The sequence below is a fragment of the Phyllobates terribilis genome, unplaced genomic scaffold (genome assembly GCF_046119375.1).
Source record: "Phyllobates terribilis strain yellow unplaced genomic scaffold, ASM4611937v1 Scaffold_4__5_contigs__length_816908805, whole genome shotgun sequence".
NCBI classification, from domain to species: Eukaryota; Metazoa; Chordata; class Amphibia; order Anura; family Dendrobatidae; genus Phyllobates; species Phyllobates terribilis.
The window spans coordinates 292,173,117-292,199,061 of NW_027362764.1; the positions used below are offsets into that span (position 1 = coordinate 292,173,117).

At 43.1% G+C, this 25,945-nt stretch overlaps 1 protein-coding gene across 3 annotated transcripts in view; it reads left to right on the plus strand.

Moving 5' to 3' along the window:
• Nucleotides 1–25,945, plus strand: part of ITGA9 (integrin subunit alpha 9) — a 636,829-nt gene that overhangs the window by 354,284 nt on the left and 256,600 nt on the right. The window lies entirely within an intron of this gene.

The following is a 25,945-nucleotide window of genomic DNA, read 5'->3' on the forward strand; positions in this document are numbered from 1 at the left end:
AAGAAAGAAGGATAAAAATAAATATGCAAAGAAAACCCATAACTTTATAACTATATATTAATTTGTTAGGTAACACCAAGCAAAATAAAAACAAAAGACAAAACTGTGCAGCCAAACACAAAACCACTACCCATAGAATAGTTGGTGAAATCATACATTAGAAAAATGTAGTAGATACAGAAAATAGCAAAGTAACTACAAAAGAAGTACATAAATTGCAGTCAGTATATAAATATAAATGCCTGCAGTACATAAATATAGTATTAAAATGGGGACTAGTAAGACGTTGCACTGGATTGCCAAGACCCCATTATCGGAGCAATGGTAGGGTCCCAGGTCAATCACCTAACAGTTGTCCCCATTTAAAGATCAGGAAATAGTAGAGTAAATTTACTAGATGTTATATTACATTGGTATGACATTTACATAGAACAGTGTGCTTGATGTTATAAAAAACGTAATATGCTCAAAGATGTACTGGTGATAAATATAACTAAGAACACATTTCAACATGGAGCATGCAGTCACTCAGATCTGCAATCTTCGAGGAAACACAAGCAAATATTTAATAGTTAATTTTTAAGGGGAACCTGTCACTAGTTTTATGGCTTATAAATAGTGTTGAGCATTCCGATACTGAAATATTGGGTATCGACCGATATTCGCTGTATCGGAGTTCCGATACCGAGTTCCGATACTTTTACAATATCGAATACCGGAATCGGAAGTTCACATAATGCCTGCGCTCTGCAGTATCTCTGAAGGATGACAAGCTGGATGGCAGCGCTCAGCTGCGATCCAGCCTGTCATCAGAATGCCATCCCAGCGTGGGAGAATTCTCCTGCTCAAGCGCTGACATTACATTATCTCCCTTACATTACAATTAAATGGAATAGCAGGAATTAATATTTTTTTAAGACGTTAATGCCACAGCCATGGTGGTTGTGGCATTACAGTGGTTGCCCAAATCGATGGGAACAGTGCTCACAGTGAAACATGAAAAACCGGCAATTCATCAGCGGCATATACCGGTACCCGACAATTTAGAACAGAAGGAATAGAGCTTCACACATAGATTAGATATATAGAAACATGTCAGTCACATATATAAGAAGTGCAGTGACAGTGTTGGTTACTGTACTTGTCATTTAGTGTTAAAGGATTTATTTAAAAAAATAATAGTGTTTTCATGCACCGTCTCTTTAAAAAAGCCGGCCGGCAATTCAGCATCGGTACCCGACAATTTAGAACAGAAAGATAGAGCATCACACATAGATTAGATAGATAGAAACATGTCAGTCACATATATAATAAGTACAGTGACAGTGTTGGTTACTGTACTTGTCATTTAAAATAAAGGATTTATTAAAAAAAAAATGGCGTGGGGTTCCCCGTAATTTTAGTCCCTAGCGGAGGTTAAGCAGACGGCTGGGGCAGATGTTTGAAGCCTGGGAAGGGGGTAATACCCACGGAGCTTCCCAGGCTACTAATATCAGCCCCCAGCTGAATACCTAGCCTTTACTAGCTATTAAAATGGGGGACCCCAAAAAAAATGACGTGGGGTCCCCCCTATTTTAATAGCTAGCAAAGGCTAGGCAGACAGCTGGGGGCTGATATTAATAGCCCAGGAAGGGTGCCATGAATATTGGCCCCCTCCCAGGCTAGAAACACCAGCTGTCAGCCGCCCCAGAAATGGCGCATCCATAGGATGCGCCAATTCTGGTACTTAGCCTCGCTCTTCCCACTGCCCTGTAGCGGTGGCAGTGGGGTAATAGGGCTGGGGTTGATGTCAGCTTATAATGCCAGCTGACGTCAAGCCCAGATTAGTAATGGAGAGGCGTCTATAAGACACCCCCATTACTAACCCCATAGTCAAAGTTAAAAAACCCCACAAACACCCAGAATAAAGTCCTTTAATTGAAATAAACACACAATTCTTTATTGTTCTAAATTAAACCATACTTACCATCACGCCCATTCCAGCTGAAGCCAACGATCTCGTGCAATAAATGAAAAATAATAAAGCAACATCATCCTTACCTTTCCATGGTTCCCAGGACGGCTCCAGCTCTGCTACATTCACATGACAGGCTGGATCGCAGCAGAAAGCTGCCATCTAGCCTGTCATCCCGCAGACACTGAGAAGCGCAGGCATGCTTGCGCTCCTCAGTGTCTGGCTGTGACGGCATCCAGATGAGCCGACAATGAACTCAGCTCGCCTCATGCACGTCACTGACAACGTGGGAGAATTCTCCTGCGCATGCGGTGAGCTTGAGAGACTCGGCTCATCTGGATGCCGTCACAGCCTGACACTGAGGAGCGCAAGCAAGCCTGCGCTTCTCAGTGTCTGCGGGATGACAGGCTGGATGGCAGCTTTCTGCTGCGGTCCAGCCTGTCATCTTGATGTAGCAGAGCTGGAGCTGTCCTGGGAACCATCGAAAGGTAAGGATGATGTTGCTTTATTATTTTACTTTTATTGCAGGAGATCGTTGGCTTCAGCTGGAATGGGTGTGATGGTAAGTATGGTTTAATTTAGAACAATAAAGAATTGTGTGTTTATTTCAATTAAAGGACTTTATTCTGGGTGTTCTGTTTTTTTTAAATACTTTACTAGAAATTCATGGCGGTCATGTCTAATATTGGCGTGACCCCATGAATTTCGGGCTTAGGGCCAGCTGATAATACCAAGCTGGCTCTAACCCCTTTATTACCCAGTGAGCCACCGCACCAGGGCCCTGGATGAGTTGGGTACAGCACCAGAAGATGGCGCTTCTATGAACGTCCCATTTTCCAGGGTGTCTGCGGACTGCAATTTGCAGCGTGGGGGGCCCAGAAAGCTTGGGCCTCCCTGCGCTGCAGATTCCAGCCCCCAGCTGCCTAGTTGTACATGGCTGGACACAAAAATAAGGCGAAGCCCCACATATTTTTTTTTTTAATTATTTCATGAAATTCATGAAATAATTAAGAAAAAAAGGGCTTCCCTATATTGTTGTGTCCAACCAGGTACAAATAGGCAGCTGGTGGTTGGGGGCAGCCCGTTCCTGCCTGCTGTACTTGGCTGGACACAAATATAGTGCGAAGCCCCACGTCAATTTTTTTTAAATTATTTCAGGAAATTCATGAAATAATTAAAAAAAAAATTGATGTGGGGCTTCTCCCTATATTTGTGTCCAGCCAGGTACAGCAGGCAGGAACGGGGTGCCCCCAACCACCAGCTGCCTATTTGTACCTGGCCGGACGCAACAATATAGAGAAGCCCTTTTTTTTTAAATTATTTCATGAAATAATTAAAAAAAAATTGACGTGGGGCTTCGCCCTATATTTGTGTCCAGCCAGGTACAGCAGGCAGGAACGGGGTGCCCCCAACCACAAGCTGCCTATTTGTACCTGGCCGGACACAACAATATAGGGAAGCCCTTTTTTTCTTAATTATTTCATGAATTTCATGAAATAATTAAAAAAAAAAATACGTGGGGCTTCGCCCTATTTTTGTGTCCAGCCAGGTACAACTAGGCAGCTGGGGGCTGGAATCTGCGCGCAGGGAGGCCCAATCTTTCTGCCCCCCCCCACTGCAAATTACAGTCCGCAGCCACCCTGGAAAATGGCGCGTTCATAGAAGCGCCATCTTCTGGCGCTGTACCCAACTCATCCAGGGCCCTGGTGCGGTGGCTCACTGGGTAATAAAGGGGTTAGGGCCAGCTTGGTATTATCAGCTGGCCCTAAGCCCGAAATTCATGGGGTCACGCCAATATTAGACATGACCGCCATGAATTTCTAGTAAAGTATTTAAAAAAAAAAAAACAACACCCAGAATAAAGTCCTTTAATTGAAATAAACACACAATTCTTTATTGTTCTAAATTAAACCATGCTTACCATCACTCCCATTCCAGCTGAAGCCAACAGTCTCCTGCAATAAAAGAAAAATAATAAACCAACATCATCCTTACCTTTCCATGGTTCCCAGGACAGCTCCAGCTCTGCTACATCGAGATGACAGGCTGGACCGCAGCAGAAAGCTGCCATCCAGCCTGTCATGCCGCAGGCAGACACTGAGAAGCGCAGGCTTGCTTGCGCTCCTCAGTGTCAGGCTGTGACGGCATCCAGATGAGCCGAGTCTCTCACGCTCACCGCATGCGCAGGAGAATTCTCCCTTGCTGTCAGTGACGTGCATGAGGTGAGCTGAGTTCATTGTCGGCTCATCTGGATGCCGTCACAGCCAGACACTGAGGAGCGCAAGCATGTTTGTGCTTCTCAGTGTCTGCGGGATGACAGGCTGGATGGCAGCTTTCTGCTGCGGTCCAGTCTGTCATCTCGATGTAGCAGAGCTGGAGCTGTCCTGGGAACCATCGAAAGGTAAGGATGATGTTGGTTTATTATTTTTCTTTTATTGCAGGAGATCGTTGGCTTCAGCTGGAATGGGCGTGATGGTAAGTATGGTTTAATTTAGAACAATAAAAAATGGTGTGTTTATTTCAATTAAAGGACTTTATTCTGGGTGTTTGTGTTTTCTTTAACTTTCACTATGGGGTTAGTAATGGGGGTATCTTATAGACGCCTCTCCATTACTAACCTGGGCTTGATGTCAGCAGACATTACACAGCTGACATCAACCCCAACCCTATTACACCACTGCCACCGCTACAGGGCTGTGGGAAGAGCGAGGCTAAGTGCCAGAATTGGCGCATCCTATGGTTGCGCCATTTCTGGGGCGGCTGATGGCTGGTGTTTCTAGCCTGGGAGGGGGCCAATATTCATGGCACCCTTCCTGGGCTATTAATATCAGCCCCCAGCTGTCTGCCTAGCCTTTGCTAGCTATTAAAATAGGGGGGACCCCACGTCATTTTTTTGGGGGGTCCCTCATTTTAATAGCTAGTAAAGGCTAGGTATTCAGCTGGGGGCCGATATTAGTAGCCTCGGAAGCTCCGTGGGTATTACCCCCTTCCCAGGCTTCAAACATCTGCCCCAGCCGTCTGCTTAACCTCCGCTAGAGACTAAAATTACGGGGAACCCCACGCCAATTTTTTTTTTAATAAATCCTTTATTTTAACACTAAATGACAAGTACAGTAACCAACACTGTCACTGTACTTATTCTATATGTGACTGACATGTTTCTATCTATCTAATCTATGTGTGAGGCTCTATTCTTTCTGTTCTAAATTGTCGGGTACCGGTATAGGCCGCTGATGAATTGCCGGCTTTTCATGTTTCACTGTGAGCACTGTTCCCATCTATTTGGGCAACCACCTCCCCCAATACATTCTACATTATTGTTAGTTGTTTTCCTTGATGTAGAATTAACCAACAAGGAAAGAAAGGGTTTATTTTCATTCCGATATTTGTGTCCCATTGACTTGCATTGGTTTCCGGTATTGGAATCGGCGATATCCGATACTTTTTGGGTATCGGCTCGATCCAATCCGATCCGATATTTCATGATATCGGAAGGTATAGCTCAACACTACTTATAAACCATGCCCATCACCTTTAAAATCATGTCAGTGGGGTTTCTACAACCCCTTTATATACTCATAGGTGCCCTGGCATACCCCTGAAAAAGTGTTTTATACATGTCCCGTGGTGCCTGTAAATTGTGTGGTCCGTTCTGATGGGCGAATCCAGATTGCTTTTAGAGCCCCCTTGGTCATTTCAATATTCACAGAATAATGGCGATCAAATGAAAACAAAGTAAAGTCTGATTTAAAAATCATTTCTCTGTCCTCTGACATGATCTAGCATGTCGGGGGGAGAGAGAAATGATGTCTCGAAACCCCCCACGGTACCCCGGTACTGGTGACTTCATCCTACGGCCCTCCTCCTCCTATTCCCGAAGCAGAATGGCATGCACATGCGCTGTGCCCCTGCCGAGATCTGCTGGCCAGCACCCGGCAACAGCAAGGATTTTTTATATTGGTCCCTGACTTTTGATCACTGTGATAGATCCTATCACAGTGATCAAAAGCTCAATATTTTTCATCCCCCCTAGTCAGATTCATTTTTTTAATTTTTTTTTATAATTTTTCTTTCTTTCTTTGCCTTTAGCTAGGATTAGGTCTTTTGGTTGGGCTTAGGTGTTAGGGTTGGGTTTAGGGTTAGGGCCGGGCTTAGTGTTGGGGTTAGGGTTACATTTAGGGTTAGGTTTGGGCTTAGGGTTCAGGTTGGGCTTAGGGTTGGGCCTAGGGTTAGGGTTGGGCCTAGGGTTAGGCTTTGGAGTTATGCTTTGCTCTGGGAGTGAAACTGAGTCTGGTTCTGAAGTAGAACAGAATCGCCAGAGGCAGGACCAGGGCTGGGGTTAGGTGTTAGGGTTGGGTTTAGGTGTTAGGGTTGGGCCTAGGGTTAGTGTTGTGTTTAGGTTCAGGTTGGATTTAGGGTTCAGGTTGAGCCTAGAGTTAGTGTTGGATTTAGATTTCAGGTTGGATTTAGGGTTCAGGTTGGGCCTAGAGTTAGTGTTGTGTTTAGGGTTCAGGTTGGATTTAGGGTTCAGGTTGGGCCTAGAGTTATTGTTGGATTTAGGGTTCAGGTTGGATTTAGGGTTCAGGTTGGGCCTAGAGTTAGTGTTGGATTTAGGGTTAAGATTGGATTTAGGGTTCAGGTTGGGCCTTGAGTTAGTGTTGTGTTTAGGGTTCAGGTTGGATTTAGGGTTCAGGTTGGATTTAGGGTTCAGGTTGGGCCTTGAGTTAGTGTTGTGTTTAGGGTTCAGGTTAGATTTAGGGTTCGGGTTGGGCCTAGAGTTAGTGTTGGATTTAGGGTTCAGGTTGGATTTAGGGTTCAGGTTGGGCCTAGAGTTAGTGTTGTGTTTAGGGTTCAGGTTGGATTTAGGGTTCAGGTTGGGCCTAGAGTTAGTGTTGTATTTAGGGTTCAGGTTGCACCTAGAGTTAGTGTTGTATTTAGGGTTCAGGTTGTATTTAGGGTTCAGGTTGGGCCTAGAGTTAGTGTTGTGTTTAGGTTCAGGTTGTTCCTAGAGTTAGTGTTGGATTTAGGGTTCAGGTTGGATTTAGCGTTCAGGTTGGGCCTAGAGTTAGTATTGTGTTTAAGGTTCAGGTTGGATTTAGGGTTCAGGTTGGGCCTAGAGTTAGTGTTGTGTTTAGGTTCAGGTTGGATTTAGGGTTCAGGTTGGGCCTAGAGTTGGTGTTGTGTTTAGGGTTCAGGTTGGATTTAGGGTTCAGGTTGGGGCTAAAATTAGTGTTGTGTTTAGGTTCAGGTTTGGCCTAAAATTAGTGTTGTGTTTAGGGTTCATGTTGGATTTAGGGCACAGGTTGGGCCTAGAGTTAGTGTTATGTTTAGGGTTCAAGTTGGATTTATGGTTCAGGTTGGGCCTAGAGTTAGTGTTGTATTTAGGGTTCAGGTTGGGCCTAGCGTTAGTGTTGTGTTTAGGTTCAGGTTGGATTTAGGGTTCAGGTTGAGCCTAGAGTTAGTGTTGTGTTTAGGGTTCAGGTTGGATATAGGGTTCCGGTTGGGCCTAGAGTTAGTGTTGTGTTTAGGTTCAGGTTGGATTTAGGGTTCGGGTTGGGCCCAGAGTTAGTGTTGTGTTTAAGGTTCAGGTTGGATTTAGGGTTCAGGTTGGGGCTAAAATTAGTGTTGTGTTTAGGTTCAGGTTTGGCCTAAAGTTAGTGTTGTGTTTAGGGTTCAGGTTGGATTTAGGGTTCAGGTTGGGCCTAGAGTTAGTGTTGTGTTTAGGGTTCAGGTTGGATTTATGGTTCAGGTTGGGCCTAGTGTTAGTGTTGTATTTAGGGTTCAGGTTGGGCCTAGAGTTAGTGTTGTGTTTAGGTTCAGGTTGGATTTAGGGTTCAGGTTGGGCCTAGAGTTGGTGTTGTGTTTAGGGTTCAGGTTGGATTTAGGGTTCAGGTTGGATTTAGGGTTCAGGTTGGGCCTAGAGTTAGTGTTGTGTTTAGGGTTCAGGTTGGATTTAGGGTTCAGGTTGGGCCTAGAGTTTGTGTTGTGTTTAGGGTTCAGGTTGGATTTAGGGTTCAGGTTGGGCCTAGAGTTAGTGTTGTGTTTAGGGTTCAGGTTGGATTTAGGGTTCAGGTTGGGCCAAGTGTTAGTGTTATGTTTAGGGTTCAGGTTGGATTTAGGGTTCAGGTTGGGCCTAGAGTTAGTGTTGTATTTAGGGTTCAGGTTGGGCCTAGAATTAGTGTTGTGTTTAGGTTCAGGTTGGATTTAGGGTTCGGGTTGGGCCTAGAGTTAGTGTTGTGTTTAAGGTTCAGGTTTGATTTAGGGTTCAGGTTGGGGCTAAAATTAGTGTTGTGTTTAGGTTCAGGTTTGGCCTAAAGTTAGTGTTGTGTTTAGGGTTCAGGTTGGATTTAGGGTTCAGGTTGGGCCTAGAGTTAGTGTTGTGTTTAGGGTTCAGGTTGGATTTAGGGTTCAGGTTGGGCCTAGAGTTAGTGTTGTGTTTAGGGTTCAGGTTGGATTTAGGGTTCAGGTTGGGCCTAGAGTTAGTGTTGTGTTTAGGGTTCAGGTTGGATTTAGGGTTCAGGTTGGGCCTAGAGTTAGTGTTGTGTTTAAGGTTCAGGTTGGATTTAGGGTTCAGGTTGGGCCTAGAGGTAGTTTTTGTGTTTAGGGTTCAGGTTGGATTTAGGGTTCAGGTTGGGCCTAGAATTAGTGTTATGTTTAGGGTTCAGGTTGGATTTATGGTTCAGGTTGGGCCTAGAGTTAGTGTTGTGTTTAGGTTCAGGTTGGATTTATGGTTCAGGTTGGGCCTAGAGATAGTGTTGTGTTTAGGGTTCTGGTTGGGCCTAGAGTTAGTGTTGTGTTTAGGGTTCAGTTTGGATTTAGGGCTCAGGTTGGGCCTAGAGTTAGTGTTGTGTTTAGGGTTCAGCTTGGATTTAGGGTTCAGGTTAGGCCTAGAATTAGTGTTGTGTTTAGGTTCAGGTTGGGCCTAGAGTTAGTGTTGGATTTAGGGTTCAGGTTGGATATAGGGTTCGGGTTGGGCCTAGAATTAGTGTGGTGTTTAGGTTGGACCTAGAGTTAGTGTTGTGTTTAGGGTTCAGGTTGGATTTAGGGTTCAGGTTGGGCCTAGAGTTAGTGTTGTGTTTAGGGTTCAGGCTGGATTTAGGGTTAAGGTTGGGCCTAGAGTTAGTGTTGTGTTTAGGTTCAGGTTGGGCCTAGAGATAGTATTGTGTTTAGGGTTCAGGTTGAATTTAGGGTTAAAGTTGGGCCTAGAGTTAGTGTTGGATTTAGGGTTCAGGCTGGATTTAGGGTTAAGGTTGGGCCTAGAGTTAGTGTTGTGTTTAGGTTCAGGCTGGGCCTAGAGTTAGGGTTGGGTCTAGTTTTTTTTTTTTGTTAGGCATCCATATAAAATAAAGCAATAGCCCGCAGAACATTTACCGCAGAGCAGGCATACACCCTGCTTTGCTCCAGCAGTTCCGGGAGTGAAACCGAGTCTGGTTCTGAAGCAGAACAGAATCGTCAGAGGCAGGACCGATTCTACAGTCCCCCCCCCCCTCCATTGTGGTATCCCAACAATGCATTTTCCCCTCCTAAATGAATTGCCTATCAAGCAACTTTATATGCCCTACAATATATTTCCCCAAAACCCACATCCTTTCATTCTCGTTCATGGATCCCAACAAATGTCCCTGAAATAAAAAAAATTTGAGCCTTACCCTAAACATGGGTTTAGTAAAAAAAAATCCACTCTCTGTTCCTCTTGGGCAAGAGAATCTGTCCAGAGTACCCCTGTATTTGCAGCTGTCATATCCCGAGCCTGTTATGAAGCCCTAATGAGATTTCTTCATTTCAATGACAATTCCCAAGCTCCCCCCCCAAAAAATGACCCCAATTACTATCGCCTTTATAAATTGAGACTCCTCCTTTCCCTACTAAAAGATTAATTTCTAAATTCCTATACCCCAAAGCAAAATGTTGAAGCTGACGAGTCGCTCATAAGTTTCAAGGGCGATCGGTCATTCCACCAATTGATCCCCCCAAGTGCGTCAAATACAGTGTCAAATTGTACAAAAAAGGGGGGTACACATTTTCCTTTCTAATATACGAATTTAGGGACCGGCAAATAAACCCACCAAGCTGCCCTCAAACAATTGGTACCTCGTACAAAGTACAAAAAAGATTCATGAAAGTGACAGTGAAAAAAATGCAAATTGTAATTGTTCGAACTTGTGTTGCATCAACTACATAAAAATGGTGGTATCAAACTACTCACTACCACCCTAGAAAAATACTTTAGAGGGTATAATTTACAAAAAAGACATTTATGAGAGTTTTCTGCTCTTGAACCACACAGGCTCTGTAAATATGTCAATCTATTCCAAACAGAGTCAAATTTTGTGTCTCGAAATTCAAATTGTGCCCTTTCCCTTCCAAGCCCGGCAGTTTGTCCAAACAAAACTTTTTGACTACGTGTGGGGTATCGCTGTACTCGTAAGAACATGAGTGACAAACTGTGGGGTCCACTTTTTAGTGCTACCTCTAGCAAAAGTGAGAAATTTGGGGCTAAAGCTAGATTTTTGTGAAAAAACTGAACTTTTTCAATATGACGACCTAATGTTATCAAATTCTGTGTAGTACCTGTGGGTTCAAAATGCTCATAATACCCCTGAATAAAATCCTTTATGGTGTAGTTTCCAAAATGGGGTCAGTTGTAGGGGGTTTCTGTTGTTTAGGCACCTTAGGGGCCCTGCAAATTCAACATGGTGCCCGCTATCTCTTTCTGCCAAATTGGTGTTCCAAAATTCAAATATTGCTCCTTCCGCACCGAGCCCTGGCATTTGTCCAAACAGAACTTTTTGACTACGTGTGAGGTATTGTCGAGCTCGTAAGAAAGTCAGTAACAAACTGTGGGGTCCACTCTTTGGTGTTACCACTTTTAAAAGTGAAAAAATTGGGGCTAAAGATTTTAGAGGTAAAATTAAATTTTTTTTTTTCATTTCACCTTGCATTAATTCCTTTGCAGCACCTGAAGGGTTACAAAAATTCCCGACAACAGTTTTGAAGTATTTGAGGTTTGCAGTTTTTAAAATGGCCTCACTTTTGGGGAATTTCCAATATGTAGGTCCCTCAAAGTCTATTTAAATCTGAATAGATCCCTAAAGAAACTGGTTTTGTAAATTTGTTGAAAAAAATGAGAAATTGCTGCTAAACTTTTAACGCCTCTAACATCCTAACAAAAAAAATGTTTTAAAAAAATTATGCAGATGCAAAGTAGACATATGGGAAATGTTATTTAGTAACTATTTTGTGTGCTATAACTATCTGATTTAAGGGCATCAAAATTTAAAGTTTGAAAATTACAAAATTTAAATTTTTTTTGTCAAAATTTCATATCAACCAAAATTCACCACTAACATGAAGTACAATTTGTCACGAAAACTCAATCTCAGAATTAGTGGATACGTTGAAGCGTTCCAGAGTTGTTACCACATAAAGTGACACTGGTCAAAATTGTAAAATTTGGCTAGGTCATTAATGTCAAAATTGGCTTAGTCACTAAGGGGTCAAAGGGAATTTGTCAGCAGGTTTTTGCTATGTAATCTGAAGACAGCATGATCTAGGGGTTAAAACTCAGAATTCAGTGATCTCTTTTCTTGCTTTATTTGTTTTAGCACCAGGAGCTTATCAATGCTGGGACACAGCAGTGTGTGCATGATAGTTCAACACGCTCCCTCTTGTGATAAGCAGCTCAGGGTCTATGAACATTGTATATACAGAGCCTGGTGTGGGCGGAGTTAGCTCTCTGAGCTCTGCTTCATGCTAAATCTAGAAACTCTGATTGTCTCAGAACTGCAGCACCCAGCAATTTAAGTGATACCTCGTTGCATTCAGGGTCTCTTTGCCTACATCAGGCTGCTGTCAGATGACATAGTAAAAACCTGCTGTCAGATTTCTTTTAATGAATTAGGTGCATCTTACTTCAGTGGCCCCGTGCATTAAGACTGACCTGCTCCACGCCAGTCTTAATGAATCAGTGCTATTGTAAACTTTAGCACCTCACCCAGTGTAAATGGATGTGCTACCGATAACATGATATGTATGGAGACAGAATAATCTATTATTATCTAGTGATCGTTCTAGCCTCATCATTCTTTGTCAGCCTGTGTAAAGAGTAGACTGTGCTACATGGTAAAAGGAAATAGAATCTCAAGAAATTCATGATGGAATTCATGTTTTGGAGAGTTCTGATGATGTTCCAGAATGTGATGATTATATTTGAATAAATGTTGATTTTTTTTGTTCAAGAATAAATGGGGACTGTTCATGAAAAAAAAAAAGACATCTTGTGAAAATAAGCCCTGACCCATCTCTCGGAGCAAAAAACAATATAAGATTTTTCGGATGAACATGGTAGTTATTTTGTCTGTACCTTTGAGCCCATGATGAGCATACTACTATAATAGCATCTCTCAAACGCACAATCATATCTTCCACACTGGTCCTATGACAATTGGTCACAAAGGATCAAAGAAGTGTTTAGTTTAAAATAATTTCTTCATTGATGACATATTTAAAAAGATACTAAGGCTATGTGCCCACGATGCAGAAATGCTGCATATTTTTTCCGCTTCTCCATGGCAGGAAAAACGCATGCGGTTTTTACATGCATTTTTCCCGCCAGGTAGAAGCGTTGTCAAGCGTTTTCACATGCATTTCCGCATGCGGGTTATCAAGCGCTTTTCCAAGCAATTTTAGCATCACTTGGAAAAGTGCTTGACAACTTGTTCACACTATATAAATCCATGCAACCGGCTTGGATTTATAGTAGTGTGACCAAGTTAGTTAAAAAAAAGAATAAGAATGGTAAAAAATAAAAGTTTATACTCACCTTCCGTTGTCCTCCCGGTGTTTTGTCTGCTCCGTCCAGTGTCTTGCACTGCTCGCGGTGGTGTGAAGGACCTGCGGTGACGTCATTGAGCCATGTGATGGGTCACATGACTCAGTGACGTCATGGCAGGTCCTTCACAACAGCGCGAGCAGTGCAAGACACTGGACGGAGCAGACAAAACACCGGGAGGACGTCGGAAGGTGAGTATAAACTTTATTTTTTATTTTAAATTCTTTTTTTTACAGTTTCTGTGGTACCAAGGTCTGGATGAGTGTCTCCTCTCCTCCAGACTTGGGTACCATCCGCACATAGAAACGCATAATATCCGTGTGTACAAATGTACTGACATGGATATTATGCGTTTCAGTGCAAGTCAATGGCGGCGATTACGCTGCGTGTCCGCAAAATTAATGGACATGCTGCAGATTTTTGAGCGCAGAAAAATCCGCAGCATGGGCATTGACATTGCGGCTTGTTATTGGGGACCATGGGGGGCAGATTACCAAGCAGCATAAACGCTTGTAAAACGCTACGTGGGCACATACCCTAAGAAAACAATAAAAAGGTGCCTCAAGCGAAAACATGGGGGAGACTTGCTCAGGAAAAAAATAATTAATTATTCACACCAATATAGAGCAAATTTCAGGAGATGTTAACAAGTATATTATTTGAAAATATATTAATATTCAGTTTTGTCTAGCTCACTGACATTGGTCATAGTAGAAAAAAAAAATTGAATGAGAATTTACTGTGCTGTGCATTTACTAAATATAATAATTAATAGAATATTTCTATAATGATCAAACATATCCACTATTTACCACACTTTACCAGTTATAAGATAATCAAGGTTGAATGAAATTTTGCCTGCTGTGCATTTACTAATAGATACAGTAAAATAAATGATAAGATATTTCTATAATAATCAAATACATACAAAATTAACAGCACTTTAAAAATCATCATGAAATCTCAATGTCAAAATAGCCAGAAACCTAAGACAGAGAAAATCCTCCATATATCACACATGTCTTAATAATAGTTTATAAGCATATGCATTACCACTTACTATATGTGCAAAAAGCCAGAGCCAGATTGGACATAACCATAAATTACCTGACATGCCCCCAGGAAGAAGCGAGGTGAAACGCGTCGAGGTAAGGGGAGACGGCTGGTATACAGGCAGGCAGGTAGACAGGTTGGATAGGGACCAGTACAGACTGGGATACAGGAGCAGAGCCACAGGTGCGGACAGGAAGCAGGGCAGAGCAGAGCCGCAGGTGCGGACGGAAGCGGAGCAGAGCCGCAGGTGCAGACGGGAAGCGGAGCAGAGCCGCAGGTGCGGCCAGGCGGGACAGGGCTCTGTTCACATGGAACAGACATGGTCAGGAAAGCGCAGGAAGTTAGCTAGAACACAGAAGGTTGATACAGAGGCAGGGAAACGGGACAAGCAGAGCCAGATACACACAAGGTACTTGCTATGAAGTAGCGAGTGGATACACTCACAAGCTGGAGTACAGAGACAGCAGGTAGGAGATAGATTCTGGTACTGACACTGCAGGCAAAGGGAAGAATCAGACATAGAGACAAACAGGTAATGGGCTAGGACACAGTTCAGAGAACTGACACAGGAGCGGGATACAGGTACGAGCCTGAGAATTCAGTCCCCAGGGTGGCAGAAATAGACTAGAAGCCACAGGTACAGGTAACAGGCCTAGGTATTCAGCCCCCAGGGTGGCAGAACAGAATAGATACAGGAACACAGGTACAGGCCTGGGTACTTAGCCCCCAAGGTGGCAGAAACAGGCAGGATACAGGACAGTCCCTGGCTATTCACAGTTGCACAGAACACACTGAAAGAAAGTGTTGCTGGGGGTACCTTAAGTATCCAGTGCCTCACAGCAATAGGCTGGGGACGCTTAGGAATTTGCACACTGTCCCTTTAAGACTCAGGAAGTTCCAGCGCCGCCGCCCTAAGCCTGCAAACAAGAGACATGCACACAGCAAGTAGAGGAGCACAGTGCACAGCCTGGACTGTTAAGTAAGTTGGCGGTCTTGCATGGTGGGAAATGGTAAGCCATGCCAGCACACCACCAGGGATGTTACATTTATTAATTTTTACCTGAGCAAGTCTCCCCCATTTTTTGGTTTGAGACACCATTTTATTGTTTTCTTAGTATCATTTTAAATATGTTATCAATAAATAATTTTTTTTAAACTATAACACTTCTTTAATCCTTTGTGACCAATTGTCCTAGGACCATTGTGTAGATACCTTGAGCCCATGTCTACTCATAGAGGGTCAGCTTGTATAGTTGTAAAGACACATTATAGCATCAGTTCACCACTTTAGAATTTACACATTGCTATTATCTACATGGTCAGTTTCATAATCACTTAGCATGCATCACCCATCTCATACTGATTCTGTATTATGGCCTTCTTAAAGTTTACAGTTTGTCATGTTCAACAACTCTCCGATAATTCTCTGATTGTTTAGAGCTTCTGAATTGCATTCTGGGAAGTGTAGTCTTTCTGCTTAGTGTCTTCTATGTGTTAGTGACAGGTATGAGCGGGTTGACTGACCATCTTATGTCAGTAGCTTAGCCGGCTCCCTTCACTGTCGCAGGTGATTCAGAGACACAAAGGGGTGGCTTATCTATTGAAATGAGCCGGACAACCATGCCCCTTCATACACATCACTGCTGCCTGTCTGGGGATTGTTTACCAGATTCAGTGATGATGTCATGTCAGCAGCACAGTGATTGGCTGCAGCTCTCATGGCGTGACATCACCAATGCAGCTGGTAAGCCATGACTGGAGCAGCAGTGGATACGCAGTGCAGGACCCAGAGAGGACGAGTATTGTCAGTTTCTATTATTTTTAAGGGAAAACCCCTTTTAAGATCAAGGTGAGCAAGGTTCATACACGAGACAGACAGTATATATTTCCATGCAATACTCAACATTGTTTAAAGGGGTATTCCCATCTCCAAGATCCTATCCCAATATGTAGTAGGTGTAATAATAATAATATTAGCAAATACCTCCAATTAGAAATGTAGTATAGTATTTTTTATTCAGTATGCCACTTACTTCATGTGCAGGCAATTCAGGACCTTATGTATCCACGGTTACGACCACTAGCAGCTAGCTGTTACTTTATCAGTGGACGTAACCATGGATACCTAAGGTCCTGCAATGCCTGCACATGAGGAAAGAGACATAGCGAATCAAAAATACTATACTACATTTCTAATTGTAGGTGTTTGCTAATATTATTGTTATTATACCTACTATATATTGGGATAGGATCTTGGAAATGGGAATACCCCTTTAATCCAAGGATTTTCCTGCACCAAAGATTCCTGGCAGACATATAGATATATAATAAGTAATTCTGGCCACAGCTTAGAGCATTCTTATTAGTGGTGCACGTATAGCCGTTCTCTGATACTTGTCATTTCTATAAATAAAGTATAAAGCCTAGATAAATATAACCTTGTATTCACTATTGTATGGCACTTGATGACAACACTGAAGAAAGGAATATAGAACAGGCAGTGACCTCTTTACTTTTAATTTCCAAACGGGAACCTATCTTTCAACTAGAAAAAAGAACACTGTTGTGTTTCAGTCATATGGAAAGATTATTGACTGTTCTACTATCGTGTCTATATTTAAGTTCAAAGAGGAAATAGTAAATGCTCGTAGTTATATACACTGTGTGCAGAATTATTAGGCAAATGAGTATTTTGATCACGATACTTTTTACACATGTTGTCCTACTCCAAGCTGCATAGGCTTGAGAGCCAACTACCAATTAAGTAAATCTGGTGATGTGCATCTCTGTAATGAGGAGGGGTGTTGACTAATGACATCAACACCCTATATAAGGTGTGCTTAATTATTAGGCAACTTCCTTTCCTTTGGCAAAATGGGTCAGAAGAGAGATTTGACGGGCTCTGAAAAGTCCAAAATTGTGAGATGTCTTGCAGAGGGATGCAGCTGTTAGAACCCTCCTGTTTGTTTTTTCCATCTTGTGTTTTGCGGTCACGTGACCACCTGCCTTTATATTCCAGCTCCGCCCTTCTGGCTGTGCTGGACTTCAGTGTTTGACTGTTTCTCTAGCCTGGTGCTTCGGCGCCTTTCTCTGTTAGTTTGCTTGGTCCTCTGGGACCCCTAGTACATTTTTGTCAGTTTGTCTTTTTGTGTTCTGCAACAACTTTCTGTTTAGGAGGTGTCCCATTTTTGTCCCAGTCCTTAGTTCTTTTAGGGACCCCTCCCTTAATTCTATAGGTCTTCGTTCAGACTAGCCGAGGACTAAGGCAGGTCTGTTCACTAGGAACAGGCAGCCCGCTACATCGTAAGGACTCGGCTTAGTCTTACTGTAGGGACAGCTTTCCCTATCTTTCCTTAGTACATGTTGCAGATCATAACAGTAAGTCCAGCCTAAAAAAACAAAAGGAAAGAAATTCAGGGATCAGTATGGTTTCCGTCCAGGATTTGCCTCAATGCCTGCAGGGATTGTCTCTGGAGGTGGCCGAGCTTCAGCAACACATGAGTAGCTGTTCTGGGGCGCATTTTGTCGAACCCAAGGTAGGACTGTCTGATGTTTTTTATGGTAAACAGCAAGATTTTTTTCCCTTTAAAAATGCTTGTTTGTTATATTTTCGTTTGAGACCAAGATCCTCTGGGAATGAATCACAGCGCATTGGTTTTATTATGTCACTTTTGCGCAATGAACTACAGGGGTGGGCCTTTTATCTCCAGCCTAATGATCCGTGTTTAAGGTCTGTTGAATAATTTTTTTCTGCTATGGGGCTATTATATGACTATCCTGATCGAATCTCATCTGCTGAATCAGAACTCAGGCGTTTGAATCAGGGGTCAGATGATGTTGAAAATTATAGCACACACTTCAGGAGATGGGCTTCAGAAGTTAAGTGGAATGATCCTGCGCTGAGATGTCTATTTCTTGCTGGTCTGAGTGATAGGATTAAGGATTTGCTAATTGCTTTCCCTGCACCTGAGACTCTGCAGGATGCTATGCAGTTAGCTGTTCGTATAGACAGGAGACTGAGGTGCAGGCTCAATGAGGTAAAGACTCCTGTAATGTCAGTTCCTAGTCCCCAGAAAATCTGCTCTGACGGCGGGGAACCGATGGAGGTTGGGGGGATGTCACTCCGCTCTCAGGAAAGAGACCGGAGGTTCGCCGAGGGATTGTGTCTTTATTGTGGTAAAGCTGACCATTTGATTAAGTATTGTGAGCGTTGTTTAAGTAAAGAAAAAAAAAAGGTCAGTTACGCCCGTATAGCTTGTTTACGCTCTGCAGGAGTATTTCTTTCTGGGAGTACTACTCTGAAGGGAGATTTGATTGAATTTCAGGTATTTGTGGATTGTGGTTCCACACTTAATGTGATTGATAAAGGGTTTTTGGAAAACATTAAATTGAAATCCAAACCTTTGTCATCACCTATTTCTGTGGTTGCAATTGATAACTCTCCTTTGAAATGTATTACTCACAAGACTGCTGAATTTCCCCTAACTATCAATGGAGTTCACCAAGAAATTTTGGACTTGGTTGTTTTGGATAATTTGCCCTCTCCAGTTGTTCTAGGATTGCCTTGGTTAAGACTGCACAATCCTTTATTGTACTGGTCTACTAATGTGATTAAGTCTTGGAGTCCGAAGTGCTATGATAAATGTTGTGATGGTCGCATTGCGGCTGTGGAAAAAGGGGAATTACCGGTACCTATTCAAGATTTTTGGAGTTTTTTTCGGAGGAGGAGTCGCAAGTTTTACCTCCTCATAGGGATTATGATTGCGCCATTGAGTTTGTTCCGGGTGCTACTCTTCCCAAAAGTCGCTTGTTTAATCTGACTATCCCTGAAAGAAAGGCCTTGGAGGAGTACATACAGACTAGCCTGGCTGCTGGTCACATTAGACCTTCTAAGTCCCCTGTGGCAGTTCTTCTTTGTTAAAAAAAAGGACGGCGGTTTACGTCCATGTCTGGATTTTCGTGAAGTTAATAAGATTACCGTACGAATTTCCTACCCATTGCCATTAATTCCTGACTTGTTTAACCAGTTAGTGGGAGCCAAGTGGTTCTCCAAAATTGATCTCCGGGGGGCGTACAGTTTGTTACGAGTGAAGGAGGGTGATGAATGGAAAACTCCTTTTAACACTCCGGTAGGTCATGTTGAGAATCTGGTGATGCCTTTTGGTCTTACCAATGCACCTTCATTTTTTCAGAACTTTATTAATGACATCCTGAGACCTTTGATTGGTAAGAATGTGGTTGTGTATTTGGATGACATTTTGATTTATTCACCAGATCTAGAGTCCCATTGGCAGAGTGTACGTGAAGTTTTGTAGTTATTGAGTGATAATTCACTCTTTGCTAAGCTGGAGAAATGTGAGTTCGCTGTGCAGAAAATTAGTTATTTGGGCTACATTGTCTCCAGCGAGGGCTTGGAGATGGACCCTGTGAAGGTTCAGGCTGTGCAGGAATGGCCTAGGCCTATTGGTTTGAAATCTATGCAGAGATTTTTGGGTTTTGCCAATTATTACAGGAAATTCATTAAGAATTTTTCTGTAATTGTTAAACCTCTCACCGATCTCACCAGGAAAGGTGCGAATACGGCCAGTGTACTACTGAGGCCATTGAAGCGTTTGAGTATCTCAAAGAGAGGTTCAGTTCTGCCCCTATCCTTATGCAGCCTGATGAGACCAAGCCTCTTTTGGTTGAGGTCGATGCTTCATCGGTGGGGGTCGGAGCAGTTTTGTCTCAGGAGAACAAGGGTGGAGTACATCCTTGTGCCTTCATTTCAAATTTTTTTTTGGAAACCGAACTGAATTATGATGTTGGAAATTGGGAGTTGCTGGCTATTAAACTTGCGTTTGAACATTGGCGTCATTTTTTGGAAGGCTCTCTATTTCCTATTCAGGTTTTCACAGATCATAAGAATTTGATCTATCTGGATGCTGCTAAGCGCTTGAATGCCTGTCAAGATAGATGGGCACTTTTTTTTCTCACTTTTATTTTTCTGTTACCTATATCCCTGGTACTAAGAATGTTAAAGCCGATGCTTTATCTCGCAGCTTCTCTCCTACGGTCGGTGCCGAGGAGGAGAGCATTTTACAGAAAGGAGTTGTGGTGGCGGCTTTGGACTCAGATTTGGAGAATGGGATTCTGAAAGCTCAAGATGATGCTCCATCTAACACTCCCCATGGGAGGTTGTTCGTGCCTAGAGCCTTTAGGAGAGATTTGTTTGTGGAGTGTCATGAGTCTCGGTTGGCAGGTCATCCAGGAATTTCGGAGACTAAGAGACTTGTCAGTCGCAGTTTTTGGTAGCCTGGATGGCAGAAGGAAGTCATCAAGTGAGTGCGTCAGTGTACTGTGTGTGCTAGGTCAAAGGCTTCACATACTCCTGCTGCGGGGTTGCTTTGCCCTCTGGAGGTTCCTAGTGCGCCTTGGACGCATCTCACAATGGATTTTATTACTGATCTTCCGGTGTCCGAGGGTTTTACTGTCATCTGGGTGGTCGTGGACCGTTTTAGTAAAATGTATCATTTTGTTCCATTCATTAAGTTGCCCTGCACCAAGACACTTGCTAAGGCATTTGTTAAGGAGATTGTCAAGCTCCATGGCGTTCCCACGGATATTGTTTCTGATAGAGGACCTCAGTTTGTGGCTCGCTTTTGGCATGCTTTTTGTGACAGGTTGGTAGTCCATTTGTCATTTTCGTGTGGTTATCATCCTGAGTCTAATGGACAGACTGAAAGAAAGAACCAGGATGTTGAACAGTTTTTGCGTTGTTTTGTGGCGGACAATCAAGAGGTGTGGTCTGAGTTTCTGCCTCTCGCAGACTTTGCTCTTAAGAATCATACATACTCCTCTGCTGGGTGTTCTCCTTTTTTTTGTTGTACTGGGAGACATCCGTCTTTTGGTTCGTTCTCCAAATTAGGGTCGGCGGTGCCGGAGGAGGAGAATTTTTCCGGTGATTTGGAGAGAGTTTGGACTAATGTACGTTGCAACCTTCAAGAGGGTAACAAGAAGTCCAAGAAGTATTTTGACAGGAAACGTAAGGTGGTTTTGTTTACTGTGGGTGACATGGTTTGGTTGTCCTCGAAGAACCTGCGGTTGAGGATTCCATCTGAAAAACTGGGTCCTAAGTTTGTGGGTCCATTTAAAGTACTTCAGTTTGTTAACCCGTCTGCTGTTAGGTTGGATGTCCCTACTTCCTGGAAGATTAATCCTGTGTTTCATGTTTCCTTGTTGAAAAAGGCTGACGTATCTGATAGGGAAGGCACTGTCACAGTTCCTCCTGTGGTGGAAGATGGCGAATATGAAATTTCTCGTATCTTGAATTCTAGATGGCATAGAGGGAGATTACAGTATCTTGTCTCGTGGAAGGTTTTCGGTCCAGAAGACAACTCCTGGGTAAGGACGGATGATATCTCTGCTCCTAGGCTTGTTAAAGCTTTCCACAGGAGGTTTCCAGATAGGCCTGGGCCTGGAGGATCCTCATAAAAGAGGGGGTACTGTTAGAACCCTCCTGTTTGTTTTTTCTATCTTGTGTTTTGCAGTCACGTGACCACCTGCCTTTATATTCCAGCTCCGCCCTTCTGGCTGTGCTGGACTTCAGTGTTTGACTGTTTTTCTAGCCTAGTGCTTCGGTGCCTTTCTCTGTTAGTTTGCTTAGTCCTCTGGGACCTCTAGTACATTTTTGTCAGTTTGTCTTTTTGTGTTCTGCAACAACTTTCTGTTTAGGAGGTGTCCCATTTTTGTCCCAGTCCTTAGTCCTTTTAGGGCCCCCTCCCTTAATTCTATAGGTCTTCTTTCAGACTAGCCGAGGACTAAGGCAAGTCTGTTCTCTAGGAACAGGCAGCCCGCTACATCATAGGGATTCAGCTTAGTCTTACTGTAGGGACAGCTTTCCCTATCTTTCCTTAGTACATGTTGCAGATCATAACAGCAGCAGTCTTGAAATTTCCAAACTTTTGAAGCGTGATCACCGAACAATCAAGCGTTTCATGGCAAATAGCCAACAGAGTCGCAAGAAGCGTGTTGGCCAAAAAAGGCGCTAAATAGCTGCCCATGAATTGAGGAAAATCAAGTGTGAAGGTGCCAAGATGCCATTCACCACCAGTTTTGCCATATTTCAGAGCTGCAACGTTACTGGAGTATCGAAAAGCACAAGGTGTGCGATACTCAGGGACATGGCCAAGGTAAGGAAAGCTGAAAAACTACCACCTTTGAACAAGAAACATAAGATAAAACGTCAAGAATGGGCCAAGAAATATCTTAAGACTGATTTTTCAAAGGTTTTATGGACTGATGAAATGAGAGTGACTCTTGATGGGCCAGATGGATGGGCCAGAGGCTGGATCAGTAAAGGGCAGAGAGCTCCACTCCGACTCAGACGCCAGCAAGGTGGAGGTGGGGTACTGGTATGGGCTCGTATCAGAGATGAACTTGTGAGACCTTTTCGGGTTGAGGATGGAGTGAAGCCCAACTTCCAGACCTACTGCCAGTTTCTGGAAGACAACTTCTTCAAGCAGTGGTACAGGAAGAAGTCGGTATCGTTCAAGAAAAACATGATTTTCATGCAGGACAATGCTCCATCGAATGCATCCAACTACTCCACAGCATAGCTGGCCAGTAAAGGTCTAAAAGAAGAAAAAATAATGACATGGCCCCCTTGTTCACCTGATCTGAACCCCATAGAGAACCTGTGGTCCATCATAAAATGTGAGATCTACAGGGAGGGAAAACAGTACACCTCTCGGAACAGTGTCTGGGAGGCTGTGGTGGCTGCTGCACGCAATGTTGATCGAAAACAGATCAAGCAACTGACAGAATCTATGGATGGAAGGCTGTTGAGTCTCATCCTAAAGAAAGGTGGCTATATTGATCACCATTTTTTTTTGTTTTTGTTTTTGCATGTCAGAAATGTTTATTTCTAAATTGTGTGCACTGATATTGGTTTACCTGGTGAAAATAAACAAGTGAGATGGGATTATATTTGGTTTTTATTAAGTTGCCTAATAATTCTGCAAAGTAATAGTTACCTGCACAGATATCCTCCTAAGATAGCCAAATCTAAAAAAAAACCACTCCAACTTCCAAAAATATTAAGCTTGGATATTTATGAGTCTTTTGGGTTGATTGAGAACATAGTTGTTGATCAATAATAAAAATAATCCTCTAAAATACGAGTTGCCTAATAATTCTGCACACAGTGTATAAACCATACAAAATGATGCGTAATGACAACAATCAATTACCCCTTAACATATGACGTACAGTTAGGTCATATGCCGGCTCCCTGCATTTAATGCAGTATCGCAAGCCGTGTCCGCATCTTTTCAGGCAGATTATAGCTGTAATAATCTGGCACTTGCGTTTTGCAACAATAAGGTTGCGAAAGTCATGAGATGTTTCTTGTGTGGAACCTTGGTAATGAGACTTTTTATAGGCCATCAGTTGGAAAAGCTGATATTTTTCATTAAGTGGCAGGATTGCTTTCTAATTACTGATAGATTTCAGCTGGTGTCATGAGCATCCATGTGTTTTTGCACCTCTCTTTCTTCATGTGTTCAATAGCTTTTCCCTGTATAATTTCTCATTATCACACAACTTAATTTATGGACATCTATGGTTTGAGTTTTTTGCCTGTGTGGTGGATTGGAAGGGTTGTTACCAACATCTGTTGAGAATTTATAAATAGAAAAATATTTAGTTAGCAAATTGGTGACATGTTTTATTCTTATTTCACTCACTGTAATAGAAAGATAAACTAGATAGATATATAGCTAATAGATAGATATATAAATAGACATCCGTGAGATATATAATTTGTGCCTTGCATGTGTTGTTTACTGTATATGTATTAACCGAATAAATAAATACATGAAAATAAATTATTTGGAGTCCCCCCATTTTTGGTAACCAGCAAAGGTAAAGAAGACTGCTGTGAATTGATATTATCAGGCTGGGAAGGTCCCTGGTTATTTGACCCTTCCCAGCCTAAAAATATCAGCCCTCAGTCACCCCGGGGGGCAGGGCAGAGCCGAGCTGCAGGCGCAGCCGGAAAGCGGGGCAGGGCAGAGCCTAGCCGCAGACGCGGACGGGAAGCTGGGCAGGGCAGAGCCGATCCGCAGGCGCGGACGGGAAGTGGGGCAGGGCAGAGCCGAGCCGTAGGCGAGGACGGGAAGCAAGGCGGAAAGCGAAGCAGAGTCGCCGGCGCTGCAAGGCGGGAAGCAAAGCAGAGCCACAAGCGCTGCAAGGCAGGAAGCAAAGCAGAGCCGCAGGCGCGGCAAGGCGGGAATGCTGCAGAGCGCGGCCAAGGCGGGAATGCCGCGGAGCGCAGCCAAGGCGGGAATGCCGCGGAGCATGGCCAAGGCGGGACAGGGCTCTGTTCACATGGAACAGACAGGGTCAGGAAAGCACAGGAAGATAGCTAGAATACAGGGGCAGGGAAACGGGACAAGCAGAGCCAGATACACACAAGGTACTTGCCATGAAGTAGCGAGTAGACCCAGAACTCACAAACAGAAGTACACAGACAATGAGTTGGAGTTAGGTACTGGTTCAGACACTGCAGGTAAGGAGGAAGGTACTGGAATAGACACAAGAGGTAAAGGAAAGGATCTAACATAAGCAAACGAGAGACACAGGAACGAGATACAAGTAGAGCCCTCAGCCCCCAGGGTGGCAGAACTAAACAAGAAGTCACAGGTAAAGGTACAGGTAACAGGCTTGGGTATACAGCCCCCAGGGTGGCTGAACAAGACTGCTAGACTGGACCTAGCAACTCAGCAGTTGCACATAGCACACTGAGGGAAAGTGTTGCTCAGGCACCTCCCACTGGGTGGAGGTGCATTAAGTATCCAGTGACTCACAGCAATAAGCTGGGGACGCATTAGGAATGCGAGCACTGTTCCTTTAAGAATCAGGAAGTTCCAGCACCACCGCCCTAAGCCAGCAGACAAGAGATATATACACAGCCAGTAGAGGAGCATAGTGCGCAGCCTGGATTGGTAGGTAAGTTAGCGGTCTTGCATGGTGGGAGATGGTAAGCCATGCCAGCACACCGCCAGGGATGTTACAGATTACATCCCGGAATGCTATTGACACAGTAGTTTGTCAGTTCCTACCAAGCATGACAGAGGATTTTTGACTTAGTTAGTACATGGCATAAATATTTTTTTGTGTTTTGCAGCATAAACTATAATATACAATTTTAATACAACATTGTCACAAATTTTGGGCTTTTTATATACTTAGATAGATATAATAATTCGCGCTGAGCTGTCGGATATAAAAGAGAAGTAGAATTGTTTTAAAACCGATAAATAAGTTTATTTGAAATAAAATTAAAATATGTAAATGGCAATATTTCTATATAAAAGTTTTTAGGGTTATGTCCAAAAAGGTAGATAAATTGAGATCCGATTTGATAGTAGGCAGTCAGTATAATCAGAGAGATCATAGGTTAGTATTGACCCCTAGAGGGAAAAAAGGGGGGAAAAAATGTATCAGTTATGATGTATCATTGCTCCATTACAGAGGCTAAAGGAGAGGAGTATTTACCTTCCTCGTATTGGTGCGTTCCTAAATTATTTTCACCGAGTATGGTATGCAGGTGGCTAGGGTATACAGGTGCCTAATGTACAAGAAGTTCCACTGGATATGAGCAACAGAGAAAATGTACAATATTATATAATTTTATATTATATAATTTATATATTTTTATAATTTTATAATTTTTAATCTAACAAGATACCTGATGTGGGAGTACTGTATTTATTCCTGGGATGGTGCTTATGGATATAGAGGAATCTTTTTGGAGGTAAAACAGAGCACCTGATTTCCTAGAGGAAGGTAAGAAATGGTAAGACTTCAGTAAAAAACAGGGGGAGGGGGGAATGTGCTAGTCACTTGTAGCACCTGCTTTACCTGACAATTCTTAAACACTTATTTGGCTTTTTATTTATTGATCTTCCCGAGGTACATTCAATTGTGGGTACGCCTCCACAGTTGGTATTAGTTTTGAGGTCGTTCCTATAGGTAGGTAGGTGGAAGGACCTGATATGCTAGTCCTTGATCCTAAATAGCAGAGAGGTATATGATCTTCTTATACCTGAGGATAATATTTGCCC